Source organism: Rattus norvegicus, chromosome 6 (assembly GCF_021556685.1).
Source record: "Rattus norvegicus strain SHRSP/BbbUtx chromosome 6, alternate assembly SHRSP_T2T, whole genome shotgun sequence".
In the NCBI taxonomy this organism is placed as follows: domain Eukaryota; kingdom Metazoa; phylum Chordata; class Mammalia; order Rodentia; family Muridae; genus Rattus; species Rattus norvegicus.
In genome coordinates this window covers 71,858,359-71,872,878 of record NC_141539.1, presented here as the reverse complement: position 1 = coordinate 71,872,878, position 14,520 = coordinate 71,858,359, and positions in this window count along the sequence as shown.

Below are 14,520 nucleotides of genomic sequence, written 5' to 3'. Positions count from 1 at the left end.
TGTTTCTCAGCCATTCGGCATTCCTCAGCTGTGAATTCTTTGTTTAGCTCTGAACCCATTTTTTAATAGGGTTATTTGTTTCCCTGCGGTCTAACTTCTTGAGTTCTTTGTATATTTTGGATATAAGGCCTCTATCTGTTGTAGGATTGGTAAAGATCTTTTCCCAATCTGTTGGTTGCCGTTTTGTCCTAACCACCGTGTCCTTTGCCTTACAGAAGCTTTGCAGTTTTATGAGATCCCATTTGTCGATTCTTGATCTTAGAGCATAAGCCATTGGTGTTTTGTTCAGGAAATTTTTTCCAGTGCCCATGTGTTCCAGATGCTTCCCTAGTTTTTCTTCTATTAGTTTGAGTGTGTCTGGTTTGATGTGGAGGTCCTTGATCCACTTGGACTTAAGCTTTGTACAGGGTGATAAGCATGGATCGATCTGCATTCTTCTACATGTTGCCCTCCAGTTGAACCAGCACCATTTGCTGAAAATGCTATCTTTTTTCCATTGGATGGTTTTGCCTCCTTTGTCAAAAATCAAGTGACCATAGGTGTGTGGGTTCATTTCTGGGTCTTCAATTCTTTCCATTGGTCTATCTGTCTGTCTCTGTACCAATACCATGCAGTTTTTATCACTATTGCTCTGTAATACTGCTTGAGTTCAGGGATAGTGATTCCCCCTGAAGTCCTTTTATTGTTGAGGATAGCTTTAGCTATCCTGGGTTTTTTGTTATTCCAGATGAATTTGCAAATTGTTCTGTCTAACTCTTTGAAGAATTGGATTGGTATTTGGATGGGGATTGCATTGAATCTGTAGATTGCTTTTGGTAAAATGGCCATTTTTACTATATTAATCCTGCCAATCCATGAGCATGGGAGATCTTTCCATCTTCTGAGGTCTTCTTCAATTTCTTTCCTCAGTGTCTTGAAGTTCTTATTGTACAGATCTTTTACTTGCTTGGTTAAAGTCACACCGAGGTACTTTATATTATTTGGGTCTATTATGAAGGGTGTCGTTTCCCTAATTTCTTTCTCGGCTTGTTTCTCTTTTGTATAGAGGAAGGCAACTGATTTATTTGAGTTAATTTTATACCCAGCCACTTTGCTGAAGTTGTTTATCAGCTTTAGTAGTTCTCTGGTGGAACTTTTGGGATCACTTAAATATACTATCATGTCATCTGCAAATAGTGATATTTTGACTTCTTCTTTTCCGATCTGTATCCCCTTGATCTCCTTTTGTTGTCTGATTGTTCTGGCTAGAACTTCAAGAACTATATTGAATAAGTAGGGAGAGAGTGGGCAGCCTTTTCTAGTCCCTGATTTTAGTGGGATTGCTTCGAGTTTCTCTCCATTTAGTTTAATGTTAGCAACTGGTTTGCTGTATATGGCTTTTACTATGTTTAGGTATGGGCCTTGAATTCCTATTCTTTCCAGGACTTTTATCATGAAGGGGTGTTGAATTTTGTCAAATGCTTTCTCAGCATCTAATGAAATGATCATGTGGTTCTGTTCTTTCAGTTTGTTTATATGATGGATCACGTTGATGGTTTTCCGTATATTAAACCATCCCTGCATGCCTGGGATGAAGCCTACTTGATCATGGTGGATGATTGTTTTGATGTGCTCTTGAATTCGGTTTGCCAGAATTTTATTGAGTATTTTTGCGTCGATATTCATAAGGGAAATTGGTCTGAAGTTCTCTTTCTTTGTTGTGTCTTTGTGTGGTTTAGGTATAAGAGTAATTGTGGCTTCGTAGAAGGAATTCGGTAGTGCTCCATCTGTTTCAATTTTGTGGAATAGTTTGGATAATATTGGTATGAGGTCTTCTATGAAGGTTTGATAGAATTCTGCACTAAACCCGTCTGGACCTGGGCTCTTTTTGGTTGGAAGACCTTTAATGACTGCTTCTATTTCCTTAGGAGTTATGGGGTTGTTTAACTGGTTTATCTGTTCCTGATTTAACTTCGATACCTGGTATCTGTCTAGGAAATTGTCCATTTCCTGAAGATTTTCAAATTTTGTTGAATATAGGTTTTTATAGTAAGATCTGATGATTTTTTGAATTTCCTCTGAATCTGTAGTTATGTCTCCCTTTTCATTTCTAATTTTGTTAATTTGGACGCACTCTCTGTGTCCTCTCGTTAGTCTGGCTAAGGGTTTATCTATCTTGTTGATTTTCTCAAAGAACCAACTTTTGGTTCTGTTGATTCTTTCTATGGTCCTTTTTGTTTCTACTTGGTTGATTTCAGCTCTGAGTTTGATTATTTCCTGCCTTCTACTCCTCCTGGGTGTATTTGCTTCTTTTTGTTCTAGAGCTTTTAGGTGTGCTGTCAAGCTGCTGACATATGCTCTTTCCTGTTTCTTTCTGCAGGCACTCAGCGCTATGAGTTTTCCTCTTAGCACAGCTTTCATTGTGTCCCATAAGTTTGGGTATGTTGTATCTTCATTTTCATTAAATTCTAAAAAGTTTTTAATTTCTTTCTTTATTTCTTCCTTGACCAGGTTATCATTGAGTAGAGCATTGTTCAATTTCCACGTGTATGTGGGCATTCTTCCCTTATTTTTATTGAAGACCAGTTTTAGGCCGTGGTGGTCCGATAGCATGCATGGGATTATCTCTATCTTTCTGTACCTGTTGAGGCCCGTTTTTTGACCAATTATATGGTCAATTTTGGAGAAAGTACCATGAGGAGCTGAGAAGAAGGTATATCCTTTTGCTTTAGGATAGAATGTTCTATAAATATCCGTTAAGTCCATTTGGCTCATGACTTCTCTTAGTCTGTCGACATCACTGTTTAATTTCTGTTTCCATGATCTGTCCATTGATGAGAGTGGGGTGTTGAAGTCTCCCACTATTATTGTGTGAGGTGCAATGTGTGTTTTGAGCTTTAGTAAGGTTTCTTTTACGTATGTAGGTGCCCTTGTATTTGGGGCATAGATATTTAGGATTGAGAGTTCATCTTGGTGGATTTTTCCTTTGATGAATATGAAGTGTCCTTCCTTATCTTTTTTGATGACTTTTAGTTGGAAATTGATTTTATTTGATATTAGAATGGCTACTCCAGCTTGCTTCTTCTGACCATTTGCTTGGAAAGTTGTTTTCCAGCCTTTCACTCTGAGGTAGTGTCTGTCTTTGTCTCTGAGGTGTGTTTCCTGTAGGCAGCAGAATGCAGGGTCCTCATTGCGTATCCAGTTTGTTAATCTATGTCTTTTTATTGGGGAGTTGAGGCCATTGATATTGAGAGATATTAAGGAATAGTGATTATTGCTTCCCTTTATATTCATATTTGGATGTGAGGTTATGTTTGTGTGCTTTCATTCTCTTTGTTTTGTTGCCAAGACGATTAGTTTCTTGCTTCTTCTAGGGTATAGCTTGCCTCCTTATGTTGGGCTTTACCATTTATTATCCTTTGTAGTGCTGGATTTGTAGAAAGATATTGTGTAAATTTGGTTTTGTCATGGAATATCTTGGTTTCTCCATCAATGTTAATTGAGAGTTTTGCTGGATACAGTAACCTGGGCTGGCATTTGTGTTCTCTTAGGGTCTGTATGACATCAGTCCAGGATCTTCTGGCCTTCATAGTTTCTGGCGAGAAGTCTGGTGTGATTCTGATAGGTCTCCCTTTATATGTTACTTGACCTTTTTCCCTTACTGCTTTTAATATTCTTTCTTTATTTTGTGCGTTTGGTGTTTTGACAATTATGTGACGGGAGGTGTTTCTTTTCTGGTCCAATCTATTTGGAGTTCTGTAGGCTTCTTGTATGTCTATGGGTATCTCTTTTTTTAGGTTAGGGAAGTTTTCTTCTATGATTTTGTTGAAGATATTTACTGGTCCTTTGAGCTGGGAGTCTTCACTCTCTTCTATACCTATTATCCTTAGGTTTGATCTTCTCATTGAGTCCTGGATTTCCTGTATGTTTTGGACCAGTAGCTTTTTCCGCTTTACATTATCTTTGACAGTTGAGTCAATGATTTCTATGGAATCTTCTGCTCCTGAGATTCTCTCTTCCATCTCTTGAATTCTGTTGGTGAGGCTTGTATCTACAGCTCCTTGTCTCTTCTTTTGGTTTTCTATATCCAGGGTTGTTTCCATGTGTTCTTTCTTGATTGCTTCTATTTCCATTTTTAATTCCTTCAACTGTTTGATTGTGTTTTCCTGGAATTCTTTCAGGGATTTTTGCGATTCCTCTCTGTAGGCTTTTACTTGTTTATTAATGTTTTCCTGTGCTTCCCTAAGTGTGTTCATGTCTTTCTTGAAGTCCTCCAGCATCATGATCAAATATGATTTTGTAACTAGATCTTGCTTTTCTGGTGTGTTTGGATATTCCATGTTTGTTTTGGTGGGAGAATTGGGCTCCGATGATGGCATGTAGTTTTGGTTTCTGTTGCTTGGGTTCCTGCGCTTGCCTCTCGCCATCAGATTATCTCTAGTGTTACTTTGTTCTGCTATTTCTGACAGTGGCTAGACTGTCCTATAAGCCTGTGTGACAGGAGTGCTGTAGACCTGTTTTCCTCTCTTTCAGTCAGTTATGGGGACAGAGTGTTCTGCTTTCTGGCGTGTAGTTTTTCCTCTCTACAGGTCTTCAGCTGTTCCTGTGGGCCTGTGTCTTGAGTTCACCAGGCAGCTTTCTTGCAGCAGAAAATTTGATCTTACCTGTGGTCCCGAGGCTCAGGTTCGCTCGTGGGGTGCTGCCCACGGGCTCTCTGCAGTGGCAGCAACCAGGAAGACCTGTGCTGCCCCTTCCGGGAACTTCAGTGCACCAGGGTTCCAGATGGTCTTTGGCTTTTTCCTCTGGCGTCTGAGATGTGTGTGCAGGGAGCAGTCACTTCTGGTTTCCCAGGCTTGTCTGCCTCTCTGAAGGTTTAGCTCTCCCTCCCACGGGATTTGGGTGCAGAGAACTGTTTATCCGGTCTGTTTCTTTCAGGTTCCGGCGGTGTCTCAGGCACAGGGGTCCTGCCGCTCCTGGGCCCTTCCCCACGGGAGCCCAGAGGCCTTATACAGTTTCCTCTTGGGCCAGGGATGTGGGCAGGGGTGAGCAGTGTTGGTGGTCTCTTCCGCTCTGCAGCCTCAGGAGTGCCCACCTCTTATTCATTCATCTTAACTTTACAAGTATATGTGAACTCTGTGATTGAATACTGTCTATAATACTTTAAAAACTAAAGATATATAAAAAGTATCCTTGCATTTAAAGATCTTCAAAGAGAGAAATTATTTTAACCATAATCAAAAATATGTTAACATTTATTCTTATATAGAATTAGTGAACACAAGAGTAGTGGAGATTTCAATGAGAGAAAAAGTACTTTCTATTCTGATTATTACAGATGCTCTTTCAAAGGCCTGGTATTTGGGTAGTCTTGTGAAAGAGCTGTGGCATGTCATGGGTGATGACAGATGAGAAGAACACATAAGAGGAACATTTGGGTATACTACTGTGATAGTTTGAATAAAAATCATCCCTGTAGGCCTGTATATAGTAGTAGTATTTGAGAGATGTGGTCACTTGGAGGTAGTCTTTGATGTTTCTGAAGCTCAAGCCTGGCCTTGTGATTCACTGTCTCTTCCTATTGCCTGCCTAACTATGTGTAGAACTCTCAGCTATCTCTCCAGCACAATGTCTACTTGTATGCTATTATGCTTGCTGGCATAATAATAATGGACTAAACCTCCTAACTGTATGTAAGACAATCACAATTAAATATTTTTCTTTATAAAAGATGTCACAGTCACGGTGCCTTTTCACAGCAATAAACCTTAACTGAGACAGCTTACCAGTACTGATGTGATAGGTCTGACTACTCTTTTGTTGGGAGGAATGTGAACTTTGGGACTTTGAATTAGAACATCCGTTGAGTGCTTTAACTGTGGATTGCCAGTCCATATTAGTATAGGCCTAGGTGACAGTGGTCCTGAGGACCCACTGAAGGATTTGAACTGTTAGGACCTGGCTCAAGAGGTTTTGGAGAAGACTATTAATGTGTGGACAAGAGATCATATGTTTGATATTTTGGTGAAGAATGTGACTACTGTCTGTCCTCATCTAAAAAAAAACTGCCTGAGGTTCAACTGAAGAGTTGATCAACAGCTTTGTCAAAGAATGTTTCCAGATAAAGCAGCATTGACTGGATTGCATGCCTATTAGTGGCAAGTCTTATGAAGATCTATAATGCAATAAACAAACTGAACAACAAAAATACAAAATGTGCTTTTAGATGAGAAAGAAGAAAAGCCTGAGATTAAAAGAATAAAGGGAGTGGTGACTTCAGAGCAGGACCCCACCCAGCTAAGGTTCTGGTTTGTGAAAAGGAATTTACAAAAGTTACAAAGAATTAAAATGAAATTTAAGGCCAGGAATGATGCAGTACACTTTTTATCCTAGCACTTGGAAAGAAGAGGGTGGAGGATATCTGAGTTTTTGCCAGCCTGGTCTACAGAGCAAGTTTCAGGACAGACAAGCTTAGACAGTGAAGGAAACCATTGGAAAGCTGTTGAAAATATATTTGAATAAGGGGATCTTGTTATATTTCCAGCAAATGGCAGAACTTGACGTAGTTCTGGTTTTTGAGTCAAGGATACAAGAAAGGATGCAATTTCCTGCAATAACCAAGGAAAAGAGCTGGGGCCAGGTACAGGTCATAGGTGTTTCTGAATGAATGGCTTTGGAGTTTTCTGAACTTGTTTCTAGTCTGGCTTTAGTCCAGTATTTCCTCACTATACTCCCTTTTCTTCCTTTTGGAATGGTAATGTGTATCACATGATATTGGATATTGGAAGTATGTTGTCTTGTTGGAGTATGTGTCACATCGTTGGAGGAAGTGTTTGGCTGTTGATTGGGCTTTCAGATTTCTGAAGCTCAAGCCAGGTCAAGAGTCTTAATGTCTCTTTCAGATGCTTGCAGATTTAATATACGGGCGCTTGTGAGCAACTAGAAGCATACCCTAGTTAGGTCTTCTGCGAGAGGAACAAGTGCTCTTAGCTACTGAAAAAAGCTTACCCACATTGATCATTAGTCCATAAATCCCCAACAGGCCAATGATATATTAGCATTAGTATTATTTTCTCAATTGAGTTTCCCTCTTCCAAATGTGACTCTAGCCTATATCAAGTTGACATACAACCTACCCATTACAGTTAAGCCTTGTAAACTAGACACATAGTTCATTATTGTTAATTTGGGATAATGTTTATTATCCCAAAGGTCTCATATTAATATTGATACAAGTAATACACCATAAATATTTATACTAAGTATAAAAATCCATAGTCCTTTAGTTATACATACTTCAAAAGTTTTGGTTTTTGCTTGGCTAAGTGGTGCATAGTTTTGGTTCTAGCACTCGGGAGGCAGAGACCGGTCAGTCTCTGTGATTTTGAGGCCAGCCTGGCTTATATAACAATTTCTTTGCCAAAATGAGATACAAAGTCAGATCCTGTTACAAAACCCATAGGAGGCCAAACGAGAATAGTATATGCAAAGTCTCTTTAAAAGTTCAAAGCTTCTACAATTCTAAAGTTAAATAATCCAGGGTCTTATAACTATGGGATCCTGGGAGGAAAGGGTAACTATCTTCTTACTTCAGGGGAGACAAACTTGATCAAATTCAGATTGAAACTAAATTCCAATAGTGTAACTGGTCAGTGCTTGACACCTGGGATACACTAAAGTTCCACTGGGTTACAAAGATCTTGGTGCTATACTTCTGTTGCTCTGATATCCACAGAAGCTACAGCCTGTCTCCAAGGCTCAGTTTGGCTCCTGCCCACACTGCAGTCATTCTTGCTATTAATCACACAGTCCTGGCATCTCAGAAATGACTCCACTGCAACTTGGTGTACCTTCACCAATATCCTCTCTGGGCCTCCTTGGGGATTTTAATCTTAACATTTGTGCGAAATAGTGGCTCTTTCCATTGTCAGTAAAGGCCTTGACAACTGATACCACCTGTGAAACTGCTACATAAAATCAAATGCCAAATATTCAGTTATAAGCAAGAGGCTCAAACCTGGAACAGAATTTCAGTGTGCCGACACTGAGGAAACATCTCCAAAATGCTTTCACCTCAGTGCTGCTGGTGTCTCTTAATCACAGTTGGTTGAGTGTCCAGTCCAAGATGACCACTTTCAACAACCCCAGAAAAGTAAGTATAGCTTTCACATTAGAGGTTCTGTTTCATTCTATGGTTGGCTCATTTTCCTTAAGAGGAAATCAGTCTTCAGGACCTGATTTGTTATTGGTGGACTAGAGGCTTACTACTTGGTAACCTCATTCAACATGATACTTTTTTATACCTAGTAGTAACATTTAATCTTTCTACAAAAAATATCTTGGGCATCTAATTGGTTTTTCGTAGCCTAAAAAGAGATGTTTGCCATGTTAATCATCTATTTTGTGATGGTACTGATGCAAAGATATATTTCTTTAGATGATTGCTTAATATAAGGTTATACTGAATGTGTGATACAAAAAAGTTGTTCTTAGGAATATACTTGCTTTCAGAGGAAGAAACACAGTACTAGCTTTCAAGTAAGTGTTGTTCTTTTACTACAGATTACTTCATTTTTACAAATATTTTATATACTGCCTCATAATTAGTTAGGACTATTTTATTTTTTGTATTTCTTGTGAATATTACATTATCTCTTCTTATTCAACTCATAATCTCTGTACTTTTCATAATTTTATCTTTTTGAAGTGCTAGTCCTCAAGGAATTTTTGGCATTTTAAATTGATTGTCTTTGCTCAGAAGACATAAATTCAAAACACAGTTTCCAAAAATATTCTAAATCCTAAATTTGATACTGTTAGGAGATGTAAAGCATGGGTCATCTAATGCAGGGAATTTCTTCATTTTGGAGACACTTAGGAAATAAGCGACATAATTTTGCAGTTTTAATTATTGAATTGAAATCCTCTAAATCCATATATTGAAGTTCTAGTGTCTATTGTATTTGGAGATGCAGCCACTAAGGTTGTAATTAATGAATCATGAGTGTAGGAACCAAAGCTTTTGTATGTAGTGTCCTTGTAAAAGGAAAACAAATCCTACATTCTGAAAAAGACACGTGACAAGAGAACGATAGAGTTGCTGCCGTAAGTCAAGGATGGAGACTTTGAGAGATAATCCAGACAAAATATCTTCTTTTAAAAATAATTTTTAACACCTATATTTTGAGAATTTTATATTGTATGAAATGAAATACAATCTAATATTTCTCCCTTTCCCCACTCCATCTCCCCCGTACCCTCAGTCATTACCCTTCCAAATTTGACTCTTTGTATTTTGATGGCATATTAGTATATCTAGTTTCGCACATATATATTTGTATAACTGTGGCACCATCCACTGAAATATAGATAAGTACTCAACAATGCATGAATTAGTTTGAATATGAATTGCCTCAATAGGCTCATAAATGCTGAATTCTTCATAGATGAATGCTTTGTCAACAGGATATGGCACTATTAAGAGGTGTGGCCTTGGTAAAGCAGATGTTGACATTTTGGAAGATGTATGTCACTGCAGGTGGGCATTGAGATTTCAAAAACAGAAGCTCAGCCCCAGTGGCTTTCTCTTACGTCCTGTTGACTGCAGATCAGGATGCAGAGCTCTCAACTGTTCCAGCATCATTGCTTGCCTAAATGGTACCATGCTTTCTGCCATGGGGGTAGTTGAATAAAGCTTTGAAACTTAAATCACATCTCAGCTAAATTCTTCCCTGTATAAGAGTTGCCATGGTCATGGTGTCTAATCACAGCAGTAAAATATTGACAATTAAAAACTCATACATAGGGAGATTCTCCATCTACCCAACCAAGAACGTTTCTGTAAAACATGGGTCTAGAAATTTTCAATCTCACCAATGTTGGGAGTTTGGCTAGCTTAACCTTGTGCAAACAACCATAGCTTCTATGTGTTTATGTGGAGCATTACCAAGCATGGACAGAAGACCATACTTCATCGCTCTCCTCTTTATCCTGCAGCTCTTCCTCTCATTCCACTTTTATTTCTGTGAAGCATTGGTTTTATTAGTGATAGGATTAACGTATGGGTTCCCTTCAGACTGTGTACACAGTCTTTAATTATAAGCACTTTGACTATGTATGCTTCTTTCCATTGACTACTGTCATCTTTAAAAAGAAGCTCATTTCAACAAGGTTTATATCACAAATACTAAAAATTAAACACATAGGTATAAAAGACAATTGGATACCATGAACATTTATCAAACTAACAATTAGAACAGATAAACTAATTCATAAGTTTTTGACTGGGATCACAGCATTTTAGTATTAGATTTCTATCTTCTCAGTCTATGAGCAATACATTTATGTATTTAAGTCACACAATTGCTATTTATTGTTATAGAAACATCACCTGATAGGGAAGAACATCTTGTTATATGCTGATATGGATTCCTGGAAATAGAACTCATAACATGACTAAGGGAAGTATTTGCCTGTACATGTTTCAGAAGGCTTCACCTAGTAGTTATGAATTCTTCATGCTAAAAAAATCAAGCATCATGTGTGTACAAGGAAACATGTCTAGAAAATATTATTCATGTATAAAATATGAAAGGTTTTGGGCTGATTTTTATCTTTAAAGAAAATATGTCAGAGTGCAATCTGCAGTAAAAAAAAATGAACAAGATAATTTTACAACATCTGCTCCTCTCCAAGATTCTTGAAGACAGTTCTTTATACTTTCTAAGAGAGTGCTACATGTTCTTTTCAGAGGAATATGATATTTTGTACTGTGTATTACTTCTCTGGTCAAATACAGGGGTTATAAAACAAAGAACTTACACATTCCTATATAGTAAGTTGCATTTTTTCTATATTAAATTTAGAGAAGAAAACATACCTATTGGTGTGAATAAAACGGATCAATTGCTTTTTTTATTTTCAAATCTGCAAGTGTGTGTGTGTGTGTGTGTGTGTGTGTGTGTGTGTGTGTGTGTATCAGATAGCAGTGATGGTCACTTTGATTTTTATATTATATGCAACTAAAAATGATATTTCATTATTTCCCAGTTATAAAACATTACCTAAAGTTGATTGTGTTGTGTTGAAAGTTATTGTCAAATTTTATACCTGTATAATCATTCTCTTCAACAGTTGGTGATTGTACATAATAGGAAAGGAAAATTGCTTAATCATGAAACAAATTCTCAAGAGGCTCCAAGAAGCTCACAGTAACATATCAGTAGGCTGAACAACCCTAACAGCCAAAATGACCTATGTCATTTTTCAGGACAAACCTTTCCTAATGTAATCGTGGACATTCTACTATTGTCCTCACTGAGCCTAAAGAACAGAACAGACACTCATCATTTGAAGCCTCCTCTTTCTTTGGCAATTATGTTTGCTATTTTATCAAATTTTGTCAACATGCATCTTTCCAATGATGTGCCGGTCTCTTATATAGTTAGCTTAGTATGTGTATGTAGATTACATACATGCTGCTGTATACTTATCTCTATATTACTTATAATACCTGATAAGTATAAATTCTATTTAATAGTTTTTAAAAAGTATATTTATAAGAGATTAATGGCAAGCAAAAGTCTTTGCAGGTGGAATAAGTAGACATTAACTTTCTTATTTTGCATTTTTTGGGTGATGAAGTTAAACAACAAACTGAACTATTAATAACAAAAACAAAGTCATTCCATAAGGACACCACTATAGCAGGGCAAACTACTTTTAAGATGCTAGAAAATCTCTCTTGTCCTATGACATAACAACATCTCATACCATGAAACAATATAGCGATGATATTTACCAAAACATTAAAACATTAATGACATAACTAAAGTGATTGCATGTCAAAATAATCATCTAAGTAGAGAAGAACAAATTAGGACAAATGATGCTTGCATTGTGGCTAAGGATGCTGCACGCTGTCCTAACCTCTGGATGCATGGGAAGCAGCAACATTCTTAAAGTTTTAATGGGAAAGCAATTACAAACTTTCCCTGGGGTTATACTTAACGACATTTACAATTAGAAGCCCTCCTATATCTAAATTAAAATATTTAGCACTAATTTGAGAAAATTGTTTCTAATTCCACGTTCAGTTTTCTCTCTAAATATGTAATTTAAGTTTGTTTAATAATAAAAAAGTTAAATACAATGAAATCTACTAAAAGAATCTTATACTAATTATTTTTCTTTGAGTCAGATATTCTGATAGTCATTATACTTTTGGGGTTATTTTTATATCAAGAGCATATGTTGGCTGTGAGGAAATTCATTTTCTTTACCTGCCCTTTTTTTTCTCTTTATTTCCACTATCTCAGTCTCATTTACTTCCTTAAGTAATAATTAAATAATGACAATACACTATACAGGTTTATAACCATACACTTTGTTCCATTGAAGAAAATTTAATGTATTTTCTCTTTTAAGCCTTTAATTTTTTTCATTAAATAAAGAAACCACATAATTGTATTTTTATTGAACCCAAATTAGTCTACGATTATGACAGTATGATTTAATATCAAAGTTTTATTTTTAAGTCATTGTAAAATTATATGCTTGTCTCAAATATAAAACTGGTAGTTGTTTTTATCAGATTTTTTTCTGTAATCTTATTGATTTTCCTAAAAATAGTGGAATTTCAGAATTGGTACATTTGTAAAATGCATTGCTATGACAGTAAAAGAAAACAAACTTTCTTCTTTAGCTAACTTCCATGTGAGTCTAATCATGTGTACAGTCCATATAGATTTAAATTTACATATTTAAAGAATAAAGGCATTTGATTGCATATGCTTCTGAAGATGCCTGATTCCTTTGGTAGTCTCTGAAGGTGTGATTTTTCTGTCCTATTCTCCCGGAATAAAAATAATGGAGGAAATTTATTATATCTGACTCATAAAATTATCAGATGATATTAACAATTTATAAATTTTACACACATACAATGCTTGTTCATATGCATTGTGAATATTGAATGTATGTGTATGTAGCGTTCTCTTTCACTGTGGCTCTTCAAGTACAATTTGTTGTCAAGAGTATAAAATATGAAAAAGTTTCTGTGGATATAATATATTGTGTTTGTCCTGTTCGTGTGTAGATCTTTTGAATTCATATTCTTCATTTCTTTGTAGGACTCAAACCCTAGTATAGATGCTTGTTTCTAGAATTCTGTCACTTGATGGTTAAAAAACAGAAGTACAAATATATCTGCAATGGAAGGCAGTCAAATACTACAGGATGGTTTCTGAGAGAAATAAGAATCCAAGGATCTATTACAGTGGACAGGGTAGGGATTAGAAGACTTAAGTGGGAATGGCAACAACATTTGAAATGTAAATAAATAAAAAAGCCATTAAAATTAAAAATATGTTGAAAAAGAAGAAAAACCAAAGCACACTATCACAGATGGTAGTAACATAGCTAACAGAGTCCTATGGTGGTAAAACTATATCCCCTGAAACCTTTCAAAGTTAGAGAACATATGGCACTTGACTTATTCTTTTGTCTAGAATGACTTACCTTCTATTTAAATAAACACCAGTCTTTAAATAACGTCCTTGATTTTTACAGTCATAGCAGGTAATAAGAGAATCGCGTATCTTCTGAAAAATTATATGCATAATTTTGAAAACAACATACCAGAGATGTGAGAACAAAGGAACTCTTAATCATTCTTGCCTCTTACTTTCAAAAAGATTTTCTTTTGTCTTTTAAAACTATAGGAGGTATTCTAAATAGTAATATGACAGTATCCTATGCAAAACCCCCTGTACTATATTTGCTTTGCAATAAATACCTACTCTTTATTTTTAAGGAGATTTAGACAATTCGATTTGTCCTGTAGCCTTGGGTTATGCAGAAAGTTAGCATAGTATTTTAATACCCATGCCTCCTCTTTCCCTGTTAGCTATTATTAATCCCTAATGCCTAGAATTGCATAAATTTCACCTACAAAGGAAGCCCACAGGTCGTTTTTATTTGGAGCACTTTTCTTATATGCACCACAATATATCCTGTTATGTATTACCTAGTCTGAATGCAAAACTGTTTTATATGCAGATTTAAGGTAATGAGCACTCAAGTTTAAAAAATGGCACTGGTATCCTGTAGCTTCTCAATAATAATATACTCTTACATTCCAACAGAGAAGGATGGATTATGGGTTTTTCAATTTGCATCAGGCATATTAATTGCAGAGTAGGGCTTCCACATAAAATATCAATGTACTGGAACAAACTGTTAATGTACCAGAATATGAACACTTACATTCATTTCTGGAGCTTTAAACGGAATCATCCTTTTTTTCCTCTTTTCTATACCTCTGGAGATGGTACTGTGCTTTAAGTCAGTTAATGAGAACTATGTAACCACTATTTCTCAAAAAATTCCTAATTAGATTAAGTGCAATGCGGCTTTGTGACTCATTTCTTCTGGGGAACAATACAATAAGCTATTAGAAAAAGGAAAAAAAATAGTAGGTTTGGAAGAAACTTATTTTAGGGTTGCTTTTAAGAAACATGACATGGAAGATGAACTTTATGCCAT